Source organism: Tamandua tetradactyla, chromosome 7, assembly GCF_023851605.1.
Source record: "Tamandua tetradactyla isolate mTamTet1 chromosome 7, mTamTet1.pri, whole genome shotgun sequence".
NCBI lineage: Eukaryota > Metazoa > Chordata > Mammalia > Pilosa > Myrmecophagidae > Tamandua > Tamandua tetradactyla.
The window spans coordinates 71,813,046-71,831,515 of NC_135333.1; the positions used below are offsets into that span (position 1 = coordinate 71,813,046).

At 38.1% G+C, this 18,470-nt stretch overlaps 1 long non-coding RNA gene and 1 pseudogene across 3 annotated transcripts in view; one reads left to right on the top strand and one right to left on the bottom strand.

Moving 5' to 3' along the window:
• The window catches only part of LOC143691476 (uncharacterized), an 80,131-nt gene that overhangs the window by 7,211 nt on the left and 54,450 nt on the right, over positions 1-18,470 (top strand). The window lies entirely within an intron of this gene.
• Positions 105-18,295, bottom strand: LOC143689810 (uncharacterized; annotated as a pseudogene).

The window sequence follows — 18,470 nt, forward strand, 5'->3', positions numbered from 1 at the left end:
GTGAAAAATCAGGGTCTTTTCTGATTGAACAGAGAAACTTGGTCTGTGGTATTTTCCTCTAATAATATACTTTCAGAATCATTGAGTCACTCACAGCCCTCCTCTTACCATCCATGCCTCCACCCCGCAACTCCTCCTCGGTGTCCTCCTGGGGAATACAAGGTGTGGAGGCTGCCCCAAAATCTTCCCATGCTGGCACTCTGGTAGTAGTTTGCCAATGTGTGCATTTGCTCATGCAAAGCAAGATTTTTTTTTTCTGACCAAAATATTTCCCATACTTAGCGCATTCCTGGGCCTTTTCTGCAGCATAGGTTTTCCTATGCTGTGCCAATCCTTGGAGCCACACAGACAGCCTCTCCCTCATATGCCACAGATGCAGTTACTCCTGTACATGGATGCTTGTGTAAAGGCAGAGCTGAGTGCTGGCAGAGGCTGGGGAACATTTATAAGGCTTCTCAGGAGTATGGATTCTCCTGCATATCCTCAGGTTGGCTTGATGAGGAAAGATCTTCCAGTTACCACATTCATGCTTTTTCTGAATGTGAAAGGATTTTCTTCAGTGAAGCAAGGTATGAATTGTCACTGAAACTTTGGTCACATTCAGGACACTTACACACCTTTTTGGATTTTTCCCAGGGAGATTCAAGATTTTCAGAAAGTGCTCTGGTTCCTAAACACTGAGAAAGTTCTACTGTTGGGGTTTGGTTTTTTAATGCAACTAAAAGGTTTGTGAGTCTCTTTGCAAGTGGATGTTCCATCTGCTATTATGTGTTTAGGGTTTTCAACTTCAGCACAGAGGATTTTTCTGGATAACAAATAAGGGGCAGTGGAATGGAGTACTTTTCTAGGGCAAGTTCTGCAAGTTCCACAGACTTTAGACTTAACTGCTGATTGAGTTCAGCCTTGCTCTTCTCTCCCAGCAAGGCTATATCCTGCAAACAAGCCTGCGCGAACTACATGAAAGTGTGAGGACAGGATCTGTCAGGGAGTCCTGCTTTCATGGGAGTTACTAGTGACTTGCCTTTCCTTTATAAATGTAATGTCGTAGGACAGATTGGAGAAAATTCTGTGCCCCCAAGATTTATTCAACATCTCTGAACAAGCATGGAGCTTGTTGTGCAACGTGTATTCACTGTGTCAGCACACACACCACTTAGTTCATCTGATATATTTTCACAGCAAGACTTTCTTGCTGAAGGAAGCAGTATGGTGACCTACATTTTACCACAAGATCCCACCTCATAAGGGCTATAAAAAATAATGATTTAGAAGGAAATTTCTCTAATACTGTTATTTTTATCTATGTAATATTTCTTATAGGTCTTACCCTCAGTTTATAGAAGTAGAGACATATGCTAGTTCCATATGTGAAGGTCAGGATGGGTCTGCAATTACCCTGATGGTTTCTCTAAAGTATGAAAACACACAAAGGATGAAATTTTTATGGGAGAATTGACATGAGTATATTTGGGATATGGGCAACGTGCCTGCTGAAATTCGGGGCAGTTTACTTATTAGAATCACCAGAAATGGAACAAAGATGATGATAATTTTAGAGTTATGAAAAATCTCTTTCTATTCACTTTTGGGGGTTCTTGTGTGGTAAGGTTGGAAGAGATAACATCTGTGAAAAATGTATCAGTTCTTCATTGTTAAGTGAGTTTAGCAATACTGCAAAATGAAAAATCAATATACACAAAAATCACATTTTACATACTAGCAATAACCATCTGGAAATTGAAATAAAAGCACAATTTGCATTAGCATAAAATATTAAGCAATTGCTGATACATTTAATGGGAGGTATGCAAGATTTGAACACTGAAAATCACAAAATATAGTTGAGAGAATTACAGACCTAAGTAAATAGAGAGTATGGTTTTCAGGAGTCAGGAGACACAGTAGTGTGCTAAAATACTGATCCCATGCCCAAATTAATCTATAGATTCATCAAAATTCATCTTGAAGCCTAGCTGATTAAATCTGGGATTTCTTAGTTTCATATATTTGCATATTCCTTTTATGCTTGAGTTAACCTGAATTGGGTTTTTGTCACCTATAGTCACTTGTCTTTTGACTAATATACACTCTGAACTCATTTTCTAAAAAAAAGTTTTTTATTAATATGATCCTACAATTAAATGTAGGTATCATTCAACTCAAATGGCTAACAATGTTCATATGATTATCTCCTTCATGAAATTTCAAGGGCTTAGATCATAATATTTAATTTTCTTTAGTTATGTCCTGAAAATTTCTCATTTTGTTTATTACTGAATATGATATATTTTATATCTTTCTTAAGTGGGCTTCGTGCTGTCCACTTTGGTTTATCATAATTTTGGTTCATCTATTGGTTGCTTGAAGTACAGTGCCGAGATTTATTTTGTTTTTTTAAGTGTTTGTACACGTTGTTTTTAAACATTTGCATGCTGTAGATATTATTCATTAGACATTGGAATTTACAGCTACCAGTTACTTTTTCCTTTCCATGTATTTATTGTTATGGCTTCTTCATGGTTAAATATTGTTCTTTCTTCTTTATTAATATTTTTGTTAAGATTTTCTTTTACACGTATCATTTTTTAACTTACAAGGTCTTTACTCATAATTTGATTTAAAGAACAGTTTCCAGACACAGTTTCTGGGTCAGAAGTCTGAATGATTAGTGTGTTTTTGCTCCATCTCTTTTAGGGAGACAGACTTCTGCTCTCATGAAGTGAATTAGGTGGGTTGTATTTCAGTGTGAATTGCTTTGAGGTGCCTGGTTCTCTGTTCAGGGTTTGCTTTCTACTGGGATCTGTAGTGTTCTGGAAATCCCCTGTGACATACACTTTCCTTATGTCTGCTTTTCCAGCTTCTGCTGACATTTGTGTGTGTGTGTGTGTGTGTGGGCAGGCATCAGGAATTGAACCCAGGTCTCTGGCATGGCAGGAGAGAACTCTGCCTGCTGAGCTACCACGGCCTGCCCTTCTGCTGACTTTTGGTTTCTTCTAACTGCATCTGAATTTCTTCTCTGTAGAAGGCCACCAGACATACAGATTAAGACCTACCCTGATTCTAGTTGAACTCATTTAAACAGGATCTTTAAAGATCTAATCCACAATGACCCCACACCATAACTAGTAATAACATCTCCAAAGTCCTATTTACAAATGGGTTCACACCCACATGGCCTGCGGTTAGGACTTGAAAATGGTTTTTGTGGGAAATAGGACTTATTACCCAATAGCAGTAGAAGTTGCATGGGTAATGGTAAAAGTAATAAGAGTGTAAGGCATGCTCAAGAGCTTAGAGATACTGGAATTCTGTGTGCACAAGGAAGATGTATTGTCAATGAAGCTAAATAGGCAAGTGAAGAGAGAATGTGTTAACCTGTGTGAAATACTAAGAAATAATATTCTCTTCATTCTTTTGGCATTAGAGGGAATAGAATAAAAACAATAAGGAGCATCATATGTAAACTAAGTGTACATACCAGAGCTGCAGGTACCCATTTCCATTCTGGAGAATGCTGAAGCTATAGATAGGAGCATGTGAAATTCATACATTTAGTTCAAGTCAGTAATCTGAGAAAGTCTGGTGATCTTATGAATAAAATGTAAATGGTAAAATGGATGGCATGTATTAATGCTGCCAATTGGTCTTTTTGTACATTGCATGAAATTCTGGCCAGACCAGTGAGTGAGTGGGGATAGAAATCCGGCCCCACCCAGGTTGTGAGGCCAGGTGCAGGGTTGTCTGCCCAGAGTGTATCTTTTCAAAAATTATTCACCAATAAGTGGCATCTTTTTCAAATTTTCATAAGGACTAAATGTAGGCTAGCTGCAGACCAGCATTTGTGAAAGGTAAGGTATATTTTCCCCTCTTGAACTAAAAAAAGTCAGAAGATACTTAGATATCTTGAGGTATTTTCTATTAAAGACATAAACAAATACACATACATATATAAACAAAAATATATAACGTCTACTTGAAACCTAACAACTGTGTGTTTGAAGATAATAATGAACACTCAAGGTATAAGGATGGGTGTATACGAAAGATAGTTCTTTCATATAATTCATACCTTTTTAGAAAAGGAACAAATTTTATCTTTTAGTATTATATTTTGTTCCTGAAAAAATGTGAGTGACCGCATGTTATAGGAAAAGCATGTATTATCTCACTTCTTACGTTACATGTGATATTGTCTTCCAGAGTTGACCTCTAAAATTCTTTTTACCTTCTGAAAAACTTTCCATTTTTCTCTAACATCAATAATATTTTTTCTGTTAAAAATATAATACAAAATTCTTATATATTTGTATGTAATGCACAGCATATCAGTATGTCTTGTGCATATATATATGTATTCCTGTTTATTATCATGTGTTTGCTTAGTTTCCTATAAAACTCAGGCATTGTAATAACGGCTTTGTTGTATTAAAAAGGTTTTATTTTAATGGAAGTTAAGTCTTAAAATATACAGAGTTCCTATTTGGAATGATGGAAATGTTTTGGTAATGGATGGGGATGATGGCTGCATAGCATTGTGAACACAATTAACAGCACTGAAATATATATCTGTATACGATTAAACGGGGAAATGTTACATTGCATACATGGCAACAAAATAATGTTTTTAAAAGATCCATGAAACTCAATACATGAACAGGAAACCCTAAGTTAAACCATAGACTTTAATAGCAAAATTATTAAAATGTGCTAACACGAATTGTAACAAATTTTCTATACCAATGCAATGTGTTGGTGGTGGCTTGGTAGATGAGAATCCAGTATTTTCTGCGGGATTGTTCTATAAACTATATCAATGTCTCAAATAAAGGAAAAAATAATGACAAAAGAAATGAAGGTGGCCACTGGGATGCACCCCGACAGCTGGCAAGTGGGCCAGATGGAAGAGCATGCAGATGGGTGAGGTTTTCAGCACCATGGACACATACTTGACTCAAGTGCAGTTCTGTGCCCCACAGCCACCGCTGGGCCCAAGCTCAGGCTTACACAGCAGGTGGCCCCTCTTTGAACCACTTCGGAATCTCTGCACGGTGGGAAACTCCAGTGCAGCAAATATTGGGGTCAAACACCTGACTAGCCCTCCTGAAGTTCTTGGATGTCCCCCTCACCCCCATATTTAACCTGCAGCATGCTTCCTCAGGCATTGCACAATTGATCCTCATGAAAATTCTGTTTTATAACTAAGCTGCATTTCATGATATCCATTTTGCTCTGACATTGTATGACCTTGAGCAAGTTAGTTATCTGCACTAAGGGGGATAAAATGCCCACCCAATAAAGTCTGCTAGCTAGATTACATGTAATAATACATGTATTTAGCATGTTTCTTGACAGAGTAGGCACTCAAAAAATGCCTTGTTTCTCTGTCCTAAGTTGGAACCTCCCAAATTGTAGGCAAACTGGCCCATTATTTTTTATTATTCTTTTCTGTGGTAAAATATCCAAAGAATTTTAAAGCTGAAAGAGTTCCTTAGTATTGTCTGGTCTCAGTTCCATGTTTAAGTGGTGAAAAAAATGAAGAAGGTTTTAGTTTAAGATTCAAAAAGAAAAAAAAGGGGGTGCAAGGGTAGTTCAGTGGTAGAATTTTCGCCTGCCAGGTGGGTGACCTGGGCTCAATCCCTGGCCCACGCACTTCTCAAAAACAAACAAACAAGCAAACAAACAAAAATTCAACAAATGGTGCTGCAATAACAGGATACTCACATGGAAAAAAGAATGAAATGTGACCCTGCCGTACAGCATACAAAAAAAAAAAAGAAAAATTTCAGTCTCACATAACTGAAGCTAGGTTCTCTGATTCTAAATCTCATATTCTTGGATTTTGTTTTTTTGGGGGGTGGGGTGGGGATAGTACATGGTCCGGAAATTGAATCCACGTTTCCTACATGTAAGGCAAGCATTCTACCACTGAACCACCCGCCAAATTCCCTTTTGAATAGTTTATATTTCCTTTGGGGGAAAAAACAGTCTAATTAAAGAGTGACAAATTGATGACCTTCGGATTAGATTCAACTTTTGTACTTTGTTTTCCCTAAACAGTATTTTTTAAATACAGCAAAAACATTTTGCAACATTGCATGACATTTGGCAAATAAAAATCTGCCACACACACACAAAAAAAGAGGTTTTCAGAAATGGTGAATAACTGTCGCCTTCAGGCTCATAATACATTTTTAAAGTAATCTATGAAATCAGAAGGCTATGAGAGGAAGAGGCAGTGGTACTCAGGCCTGGTTTCATTAGAAAGACTTTGCTTTAAAAATATATACAATCCTGGACTCTCTTGTGGCCAATTACATCATAACCTCTGAACAGAAGCTCATCAGGGTTATGAATTCACAAAAATTGATTAAGCTGAAAGTCATATTCTGGTGCTGAAATTAAAATCTCATTTTTTGTACAGACTTGTGAATCAGATCATAAGGCCAAATCAGTTTTATTCTTAGAGACATTTGAGAGAAATATTTTATATTAGTAGAAGATGTGTAATTGATAAATTAATAGACACATTGTTGTTAATAATGGAGGGACATTTTTGCTTTATGTGTCCAAAATATAGAAGAATGATAACAAGAAGCATTGACTATTTCTCAAAGGAATATACCATACTTCTAAAATGACAAAATATTGTATAGCAACGTGGACAAGTTCCCTGAAACCCTGTGAAGGGAAAGAACAGTAGAACACAGGACTGTGTTGGCTTCATTGTGAATTTTCGTCTATCCTAGCTATCCCAGTTTCTGAGTCCCTGCAATCTCATTAAACACCTCCCTTGGCCACAGGTCCTTGGCACCTCCTCCTCACTCTATCCAAGTTGTCAGGACAGAGATGAAGCCTTCCCTTTTATTTCTGTAATTCACCAGGGACCACGCGGTCTCACTGAATCCTGAGGACAGTTCAACTTGTGTTTTGTGCTGTGTATTAGAGAGTCTCTACCAATGCCAGGGTCTTTTAAGCAGAGAAATTTTAAATTCCTGTCTGCTCATTATGGTTTTTCTTTCTTTTTCCTTCTACACCAGTAAACCCTAGTGGGGGAAGTGGTTATTGATCTTAATGATTGTTCTCAGTCTCTCAGAAACCTCTTTCTAAGCATTCCTTTAGTTTAGTGACTTCATCTGCAGGAGAGAGTCTGCCTTGATTTTCTTATCAGGTAGAACATGCAGTGACTGGTTAGTCAAGTCTTGTGACATAACTGGAAAATTTCCAGGGAATTTAGGTCAGAGATGAAATCATTAGTTTCATTGTGAAGGACCCGGAAGAGTAAGTTTCTGGCCTCTTATCTTTTTTCTTTCTTTATTGCCCTGTACCTTTCTTCCCAGCTCTGCCTCTCATAAGGAAATTTCATTCTCTGGAAGTTTCATTTGGAAGTTTCACAGCCCAATAGATCTAGTCTACCAATGTATTTTGCCATAGAGCCCTGTGTTTGAGTTTCCCTACTGCCTGCTGCCATCTGGCTTTATTTGGCAATTAAGAACGTCATGTAAAAAATAAATAAATCTTCTAGCCCAGACAGCTTGGCTTGAGAGGGAGACCATTCTTTTCTCCTGTGTTTTCACTTTATTTGCATTGAATTTTTCTGAAAAGCCCTTGGAAGATGTTTAACATTTAGCATACATTTAGCATCTGTTTCAATTACTCTGCCTGTAATCTGGCAGATGGGGGCTCTTTTGGCTTATTCTTTTAGATCCTAATGATTCAAAATAGCAACAATCCTGAGAAGCTGACTACAAAGAGACTCTGCTGTCTCAAAACAGTGGATGGTTCCACCTGGCTACAGGCAGCCTTTACTTCAGACAATTTTCTTGCTGTGGATATTTCACCCTGGCATTCTTGAGTAACTCTTCCTGGGGCAACCTCTCAGCTGCTCTGTGGCCCTCAGCCCACTTTTCCACAGGGTGTCTAGTGTGCTTAAGTTAACCATGGAGACTTCCCTTTGAACTCTGATGAATCATTTTTTGTAAGATTGCTGAGAGTCTACTTCTGCCTGCCCACTGTTTGCAGGTGTACAATGCATCACTGCTTTAGAGTCAAGTGCCTGGACTTTCAAGGTTATGATAACCCCCGGTCACTACACTCAGACAAACTTCGGCTTTCCCAGTGCCCTGGGTTCTTTCTCCTAAAGGAAAAGAAGCCCAGTGACCCTCTTCTCTGGTTTTCTGATAACCTCTCTTCACATCAGGAGGAGTCTACTCTCCCAGCCCCTGCCCCTTGATCGCTTCTGTTGTTCTCACCTCAGCCCCCAGTGGGGATCAAATAGAATCCGTGCTTCTGTGGTCACCACTGTAGGAGCCCATGTATCCTTTCAGGCTACCACCAGTCAGGTATGGGGTCTTCACTTGAAATGAAATCAAATGTTTCAAATTTAATGAAAAGTATTCATATTTTTTATATCATTAAATTGGGTTTACTAATACTTTGTTTAGGATTTTCGAATCTATGTTTGTAGGTGAGATTAACTCTTGGTTTTCCTTAATGCCTGTTCTAGTTTGCTAGCTGCTGAAATGCAATACACCAGAAATAGAATGACTTTTAAAAACGGGAATTTAGTAAATTGCTAGTTTACAGTTCTAAGGTCAAGAAAATGTCCCAATTAAAACAAGTCTATAGAAATATCCAATCTAAGGCATCCAGGGAAAGCAACTTGGTTCAAGAAGGCAGACGAAGTTCAGGGTTTCTCTTTCAAGTGAGAAGGCACATGGCAAACACAATCAGGGTTTCTCTCTCATCTGGAAAGGCACATGGTGAACATGGCGTCATCTGCGAGCTTTCTTTCCTGGCTTCCTGTTTCATGAAGCTCCCCAGGAGGCATTTTCCTTCTTCATCTCCAAAGGTTGCTAAAATCTCCTCCTTCTCCAAAATGTTTCCTCTTTTATAGGACTCCAAAAACTAATCAAGACCCACCCAAATGGGTGGAGATATGCCTCCACCTAATCCACATTTAATCTCCTGATTAAATAACATCTCCAGGGGAATGATCTAATTACAGTTTCAAGCATACAGTGCTGGATAGGGATTAGAAGAAGTAGCTGCCTTTTCAAAATGGGATTAGGATTAAAACATGGCTTTCCTAGGGTGCATACATTATTTCAAACCAGCACAGTGCCCTTTTAAAGTTTTGGTGTCACAATTATTTTGGCCTCATCAAACAGTTTGGGGAGTATTTGCTTTTGCTATAGTCTGTGAATGAGATTGGTTTTAAATCTTTTTTAAATGTTAGAATTTAAAAGTGTAGACATCCAGGCCTGGAATTTTTCTCTATTTTTGTTTTTAAAATAAGGATCCAATTTCATTATGGTTAAAGGAAAGCATTTAAAAAAAATTCTTACAGAATTAATTTTTGTAAATTCTGTTTTTCTTTCTAGAATCTTTCCATTTCACAGAAAATGTCAAATTCATTTTTATAATATGAATATATATATAATATCCTTTTATCTTTTTAACATCAAGATCTGTTGTAATGCACCCTTTTTCATTTTTTATGTATTTTTTTGTTGCATAGGCAGGCACTGGTAATCGAACTCAGGTCTCTGGCATGGCAGGTGAGAACTCTGCCACTGACCCACTGTTGCCTGCCCCCTTTTTCATTTTTATACTGCTTATTTGTGCCTGCAATCTTTTTATCTAGATCAGTCTCAATGAAGCTTCAATAATTTAATTGGTCTTAAAAAGCGCCACTGAATTTGTTGATTATTTGTATTTTATGTTCAGTTCTTTAATTTTTACTCTTAACTTAATCATGCCCTTAAATCTCCCTTAATTTTGGTTTAATTAATTGTTTCTTATCTATCTTTATATGAATGCTCAGGTCATTGATTTTCAGCACTTTCAGCATTTTAACACAAACTTTCCTCTAAATGTGGCTTTGACTATATCCCACAAGTTTTGATATTTATTATATCTTTTTATTATTCACTTCAAGATATTTTGTATTAACATTGCGATTTTTATGTGATTCATGGAGCTAATTTAAAGATGTATCACTAATTGCCAAACATATAGGTTTTCTCTTATTATATTTTTGTGATTTTCTCTTCCTTTTTTGAGGTGAAATTCACATAGCAGACACTTAATTTAATAACAAAAATAAATACTTGATAGAAGTATGTAATTCAGGAGTACTTAGTGTACAATTCAATGGTTTTTAGTGTATTCACAATGTTGTGCAACCACCAGCTCGCTCTAGTTTCGAAACTTTTTCATCACCCTGTTAAAGCAGCCATATCTGTGAGGTAATCACTCCTCATTCCTTCCTCTCTCCAGTTCCTGGTAATCTCCAATCTGTTTTCTGTTGAATTTGCCTATTCTAAATCTATCCTACAAAAATATGTCATAAATATGAATATATCATATAAAAATGGCTTATGGTGCATTTTGTAAATGTTTCCTGTATAATTGAAAAGAAAAGGTATTTTGCAGTTGATTAGTGCACTACTTGATGTATGTTAATTAGGTCAGGTTTGTTAATTATGTTTTTCAAATCTCTTACATACTTGTTGTAAAGGATTGGATTACGTACCCAAATTTAGACATATTCTTAATATTAATAGGCAACCCCATTAGAAGTGAAGCCAGCGTAAATAGGATCTCTTGAAGATGCTACTTTTAGTTAAGGTGTGTTCAACTGAAGCAGGGTAGGCCTTAATCTAGATTACCGGAGTCCTTTATAAGTGGAAGAAATTCAGACACAGTCAGAGAAAGCCACTTGGAGAGAACTCAGAGCTGGAAGTCATGAAGAAAGCAGGAACCCAGAAGAGAAAGGAGAAGACATCACCCTGTGATTTGAGGCAGGCATACAAACAATGAAGCCCCGAGGACAGTGTTTTAGTTTGCTAAATGCTGCCAGAATGCGATATGCCAGGAATAGAATGACTTTTAAAAAGGGAATTTATTAAATTTCAAGTTTACAGTTCTAAGATGATAAAAATGTCCAAACTAAGGCATCCAAGAGAAAGATACCTTTACTCAAGAAAGGCCAATCTGGAGAGGCATGTGTCTGGTATCTGCTGATTCTTGTCCCGGGTTCTGTTGCTTCCAGCTTCTGGTGCCAGTGGTCTCCTTTCTAAGTGTCTGGGGCCTTCACGTAGTTCCTCTTGGGCAACTCTGGATTCTGGTTTACTTAGCATCTCACAGGAAGACACATGGTGAAGTCTGCTTGGGCTCTGCATCTCCAAATATTCCTGTCTAGGTGTCTGCTCTCTCTGTCAACACTTCAAGCATCTTTAAATGTCTACGACTCTGTAAACTCTGAGCGTTCTCCAAAATGTTTCCCTTTTTAGAGGACTCTAGTAAACTAATTAAGACCCATTTTGAATGGGCAGAGTCACATCTCCATCAAATAAAAGGATCCAACCCACAATTGGGTATGTCATATGTCCATGGAAACAATCCAATCAAAATGTCCCATCTTGCAATATTGAAACAAGATTGAGAAAACATGGCTCTTCTGATGTATATAACAATCTCAAACCAGCACATATACCCTGTGGCCAGCTCCAGAATGTTTACAGCATTGGGGAGAAAACATGGCCTCACTGACACCTCTCTGAATTTCTTCTAGCTTAAAACTGTGAGCCAATAAATTCTCACTGTTTTAAGAAAACCCATTGTGTGGCATTTGGCATGGCAGCCTGATAAAATAAAGAACTAATTCTTTCTGCTTCTTCTATTTGTCCATGAAAGAGACTTTGTCTTTCTCTTCCTTCCTTCCTTCCTTCCTTCCTTCCTTCCTTCCTTCCTTCCTTCCTTCCTTCCTTCCTTCCTTCCTTCTTTCCTTCTTTCTTTCTTTCTTTTTCTTTCTTCCTTCCTTCCTTCCTTCCTTCCTTCCTTCCTTCCTTCCTTCCTTCCTTCCTTCCTTCCTTCCTTCCTTCCTTCCTTCCTTCCTTCCTTCCTTCCTTCCTTCCTTCCTTCCTTTCTTTCTTTCTTTCTTTCTTTCTTCTCCCTCTCACACTCTCTCTCTTGCTCGCTCTTGCTTTCACTTTCACTCTCGCTCATTCTTCATTCTTTCTTTCTTTCATTTTAAAAAAATCTGGCCATCTTGTTTTACTTGGGGAATTTGTTCATTTATGTTCAATTTAATTACTAATACATTCAGGTTTAAATCTAACATCTTACTATTATCTTTCTAAAAATAACTATTGAGAGACTAAAAGAGATTTTGGTGAAAAGATGAAAGTATATGGGAAAAAAATCAAGGAAAATTTCATAGTGGAAAAAACCAAAACACATTACTGTATACAAATTCAACTATTCTAGTATGAGGTTGGAGCGTGGTATAGGAGTCTCTCACTCCCTCATGGATTATTTTTGGCTAAAGTTGTGATAGGGATTTGAAAGAGGTTAATTTTTCTGTAAAATAAAAAGAAATGTAAAATATTAGGTGAAGGGCAGGTATCTGGAAAGTGAGTGATCAGAAATGCGGGAAATGCATGGATAGAGAGGGGAGTTGAAAATGCTCAAAGCAGGAAAATTCCAAAGTGATATGGGAAGAAAAGATATTCACAGACAGAGGTGATTTTAAAGTTGTTTGTGTTGGGCTATGATGTTTACCCTTTTCCCTGAGTGATACTCTTGCAGAACCTTTAGCAAAGACTATATTCATCACTAATTCTTTTTTAAATGTGGATTTTGGTGGGGATTTTGGGGGAGGGAATTGAGTTCACTATTGGGCTGAGGCAAGGCAAAAAAAAAAAAACAGATTATTAGAAGAATCCGGAGTTGAAGACAGAGAAGACCCTGAAGTTGTAAAGGGGAGAGGAGACCAAGTAGTGGTCCAAGTAAAGGACTAAGGGATCAAGGGAGAACTAGCTAATATCTAGTTTTTAGAAGAAATAAACAATATATATATGTGTGTGTGTATGTGTGTGTGTATGTGAGTATATGTATTTATATGCATCTTTATGTATGAAAATAGGAATGCCCAGGGAAGGGTTGAAGGATCTAGGAACCCAGGAGGGTTGGAGGGCTCAACTACTATAAGTATGGGGAAGCTGAACTTCCTATCCTTGTGCTTCCTCCCACTCAGAAGTACCTTTTGTGACTGTTTCAAAACTCTGTAATGCAGACTGGGAATTCTAGACTAAGGCTCACTTCTCAGCTCTCAGTCACCTGAGGCAGCAGTGGGCTTCAGATGATTGAGAACTATCTCTTTTCATTGAGGACATATAATGCTCCATGGCTAAGCTCAAGATGCACAAACATCATTGTTTGCATCCTCAACTTTCTGTGGAATAGGACTTCTCCTCTTGTTACTCTATTCCCAACAGAGGAATCAATTTTTGCTAATATTTGTGAAGGACCTCAGTGAGGTTAGGGAGTACTAGAGGTTGATTCTATTTTGTACCTGTGTCCTTCCCACTTTTCTACATAAATCAGGCAGACAAAGAGAGTTACCCAAGATTGTAACTCTCAGAAAAGAATGAAATATCTTCTTTCTAGAGGAACAGATCAGCTAGAGCAGGGGTTAGAGAGGTCTCAGAGCACCTGTCTGAGCATGGCAGAAGGGTCGGGGTAAAACCACAAGAACAGTCATTCCATAGCCATAATTTGATTATTACAAGAGTTCAGGATACCTGCAGGAGGACAGAGTTTGTCAGAATTGTTAAACAGTCACTTTCCCATTGTACATATCTCTCTAAAGACAGAACTTTAGTTTTACTCTGGACAAGTTGTATAATTTTCCTAAATCTCACATTCCTCATTTAGAAAAAAGCTACCTCCATACCCTACAAGGTTGTGAACTTTTTATGTTATAATGTAAGTTAAAGTACTTTGTAAATTTAAAGCGATGCACACACACACACTCACATATATATGTGTGTGTAAATTTAAAGCGATGCACACACACACACACATATGTGTGTGTAAATTTAAAGCGATGCACACACAAAAATTCACATATATGTATATATATATACACTTATCTTAACTATTATTGTCATTGACCATTTGACCCTGTATACTAATAACTGGGGATAACAGAGTCCCATCCCAAAAATCTTCCTCAAGGGTAATTCTGCTCATCCTCATATAAGTTTCCTTTGCTCTGATCTGAAAATTTTTAAGAGTCTCCTGATTTCCTCACTTGAAGAGTTTGGTTATAAAGGAATTAAGATAGCACACAACCAACTTTTTCTTCTGGAGAGGTGACTGTTTCATTTTCCTTCTGTCTTGTATTCCTCTTCCTAGCATGGTTCATGCAGTTCCAGAGCCCCAGTAAAGCCTGGGCTGACATTGGGTGGGAGAATGCATAGGGAGGGGAATGTGAAAACAAAGCTCGTCTTGAAAAGAAAAGGAATATGATAAAGTAAGGGATATGGGGAAATGTGAGCAAATGTGAATCTGCTAAGACTGCCGAGTCCTTCTGACTCTGCTCTGCTCCTGGCTGGAGCTTATATCTCCTGTCTCCTGCAGCCACCTGAAAATGTTCTCCATTAAGAGCACTGGCGGCAACACTTGCCACAAGATATCTGCTGTAGCATTGGTGAAAAAGACATTTTGCCCTGCGAGGACCATGTGGGAGAAGCTTTGCCCTTTCATCTGCTTTGGCTTCTTTATCTCTTTGGCTTGAGCCTTCATATCTCTGGCATTCACTCCCTCTGCAGATACTCCAGAGGTCCAATTACACACTCAGCTGTTTAATATCCTTTAGTTCTGGTCTTTTTGTCACCCACTCATACTGACACCCAGTGGAGGCCCTTTTTTTTTTTTTTTTTTTTTTTTTTTTTACTTTTTTGCTGCATAATACAACATATACACAAAGTAAAGAAAGACGAAAGCAATAGTTTTCAGAACATTCTTCAAAAACAGTTACAGGACAGATCCCAGAGTTTGTCATGGCCTACCATACCACCTGTGCCAGTTTGAAAGGATGTATGTACCCTAGAAAAGCTATGTTTTAATCCTAATCCCGTTTTGTAAAGGCAGCCATTTCTTCTAATCCCTACTCAGTACTGTATGTTTGAAACATTAATTAGATCATTCCCCTCAAGATGTGACTCAATCAAGAGTGGTTGTTAAGCTAGATTAGGTGGAGATATGTCACCACCCATTCCAGGTGGGTCTTGATTAGTTTATTGGAATCCTATATAAGCAGAAACATTTCAGAGAAAAGGAGAATCTGAGGGAGCAGAGAATGCCACAGCATCACGAAGCAGAGGGAAAAACCCCACATATACAAAAAAGCAATAAATTTTGTAGCATAACACCACGATTAGTTGTAGAACATATTTCAGAGTTTGGCATGGGTTACAATTCCACAATTTTAGGTTTTTACATCTAGCTGCTCTAAGATACTGGAGATTAAAACTGATATCAATTTAATAATTCAGCAGTTGTATTCATTTGTTAAATCCTATCGTCTCTGTATAACTCCACCATCACCTTTGATCTTTCTAACCCTCTCTTCAGGGGTGTTTGGGCTATGGTTATTCTAACTTTCAGGTTGGGAGGGGCTGCCAATAATATGGGGTAGAAAGATGGAATTGGCTGATGTTCTGGAGAGGCTGAGGGCCCTTTAAGTTTCAGTACTTATCTGGTGCAGGGACGCATCTGCAGGTTGTAGGTTTCTGGAAAGTTACTCTAGTACATGGAACCCTTGTGAAATCTTATATATTGCCTTAGATCTTTGTTAAGATTAGCTGGAATGGTTTTGGTTGGTGTTTGGCAAATTATGATAAGCAGCAATGTCTAACTGAAGCTTGCTTAAGAGCAACATCCAGAGTAGCCACTCAACTCTATTTGAACTCACTCAGCCACTGACACTTTATTAGTTACACTTCTTTTCCCCCTTTGGTCAGGATGGAGTTGCTGATCCCATGGTGCCAGGGCCAGACTCATCCCTGGGAGTCATCTCCCATGCTGCCAGGGAGACTTTCACCCCTGGATGTCATGTCCCATGTAGCGGAGAGGGAAATGATTTCACTTGCAGAGTTGGGCTTAGAGAGAATGAGGCCACATCTGAGCAACAAAAAGAGATTATGGAGATCCATTAAAAACAATTTGTTCCTAACTCAGCTCTGACATATTCTTCTTCAACATCTCTTTTCTTCTCATTTTATCATCACTTCACCTTGGGTCCTACTTTCTCAGGACTCCTTTCACTCACATCATTGGCCTTGTCTCTACCCCTAGAAGTCACTCTGACATAAGCTTGTACATTTCTGCTGAATTGTTTCCTTCTGGCCCACCAATGGTGTATATTCTGTGCCTCCAGAGTTTTCCTGGCCACTGGATACCCTGATACTTTGCATGCCCTTTGTTTACTCTCATACTTAACTTTCTCACATTTACCACCAGAACCCTCCCTGCCACCTACATGCTAGCTTCCCTCTCTTTTCTCTGGCTTACCATTACCACTGGGGTCCTATCTGCCACCAGAGACTTTTCTGTGACTAAATTCTATGTCCCTACTAAACTTTCTTCTACCCCACCACTTGTCTTTTCCACTTGTCCTCTAGCATGTACAGAAACGAAATCCTATTCCTCAAGAAGGCCTCACTTTATCTCTGACTCTACCTCCTCACCTGACCACACCTTCTCTCACCAATTTATTATTGACTCACCACTCCTGACCCTCTCCACTGATTCTATTGATCCATTTGCCTTTCATCTCTTATCACCAACCCTTTCTCTTTTACCCCCAGGCTTTATCTCTGACACAAGCCTACTTAATTCCATACTACTAAACACTGCCCAGAGAGCTTATGTCCAGATAGCCTCTGTTAAGTTGGCCCCTAATTTTCCAAAAATCTTGGACATCAATTGCTTATTTCAACCATCTCTTGGTGGCTGTTATCTTCCAAAGACCTGTTATACCACTCTTGCCCAAACTATGATGCCTAGCAAGACTTTTATTCTCATCATCTATCAGATACCCCTGTTTTGGAAGCCCCTATTGCCTGGAGTGTGGATGCTGGCAGCCTCTCTCTCCTCAGTATTAAAATTTTGGAACTTGTGTAGATATATATCAAAGGGAGTGGCTCTTTAAATTTGGTGTCTACACAGCAAGTCTTTGATGATTATTGTCCTTAAAGTATCTCTGCATTGTTAAGTTGCTTAGTTTGAAAAGCAGTTCACTAAATATTCATATAGTTTTATGAACAATACTGTGCCCATAAAATGAAAAAAAGGAATTATTGCTTGTATGCAGTACCAGCATGCCACAGTATGAATATTTTACTCCTCTATCTATATACAGGGTCCAATTCAGCAAACGTAAGGTCGTTTGTTGTATTGTCATATGGTGTATAAAATAATTATAAGGATATAATCTCTATAAATGTAACATTGAATTGTTGGCAAAATTTATCTCTGAAGTCCTTAACTCTTTGCTAAACTTCTAATTCTCTTTGGGTATCCATAACTCAGATAACATAGATTTCAGATTTTCTTTGACATTCTATGACTCACCAATTGGATGTCCTTTGTTAAATCTCTGTTTCTTTTTGTACTTTTTCTCCCCAGCCACATATCAATATTTTAATTCTGCAACCTTTAGGAAAAACTTAATAACTAAATCATTTATTGAGCACCTACTCTGTGGTAAGCACTTTAAAAAGCACTGGGAATGCAAAAATAGATATAAGACCCTCTTGTAATTTACACTCAAGTAAGGTTGGAGAATATTAGTAAATTTTCATTCAAAGGCAGGTATATGTGAGGCTAAAAATGTGATACAGCCAGGGAGGGGAAACACAGTCTAGGGGAATTCAACCTTGTCATAGATTAGAGAAAGGTTATCAAAATTTGAACTGAGATATAGAAAATGTTTGGAAGTTAACTTGATGGAGAAGAGAGGAAAGAGAATTCTAGGGATAAGGAGCAACTTCTGCAAAATGCTTGAGGTCAAATAAGGTATGGCAATTTGGGTTCCTAAAATGAGTCCAATATAGTCATGGTGCTGAGAGCGAGGGTGAATTTGGTGCAGGAAGAGACCGATTACGTAAACAAGGATTAGACCTAACAGAATTCCTAGACCATGCTATGGATTTTGGTGTTATTCTAAGGAAGATATTGAAGTGTTTTCAATAGGAAAGCTATATCGTCAGAATATCGTTTCAAAATGTCACTCAGCCTTCATGAATGGAATGAATGGAAGAGGAAGACCTCTTTATTGCAGTTATTTAGGCACTTTGTATCAAGATCATGGAAATGGTGATGGAGAGAAAAGGACAAATTTGAGGGATATTTAGAAAAAAGACAGTAAGATTTGGGGATATGAAGGGTGAAGGGAGAGGGGAGGAAGTGCAAAGGTGACATCAAACTGACTTACCAACGGCATAACCTTCTTTGGTGGCCTTGACATTTACTGAGATATGGAGCACTAGAAGATTATTAATTTTCTGAGAAATGTTAATAAATTGTTTTTATATGTTGAGTTTGAAGTATCTTTGAGATTTGAGATTTACTATGTCAGATCAGCAGTATGTTATATGGGCCTGGTTATCAGGCAAAGA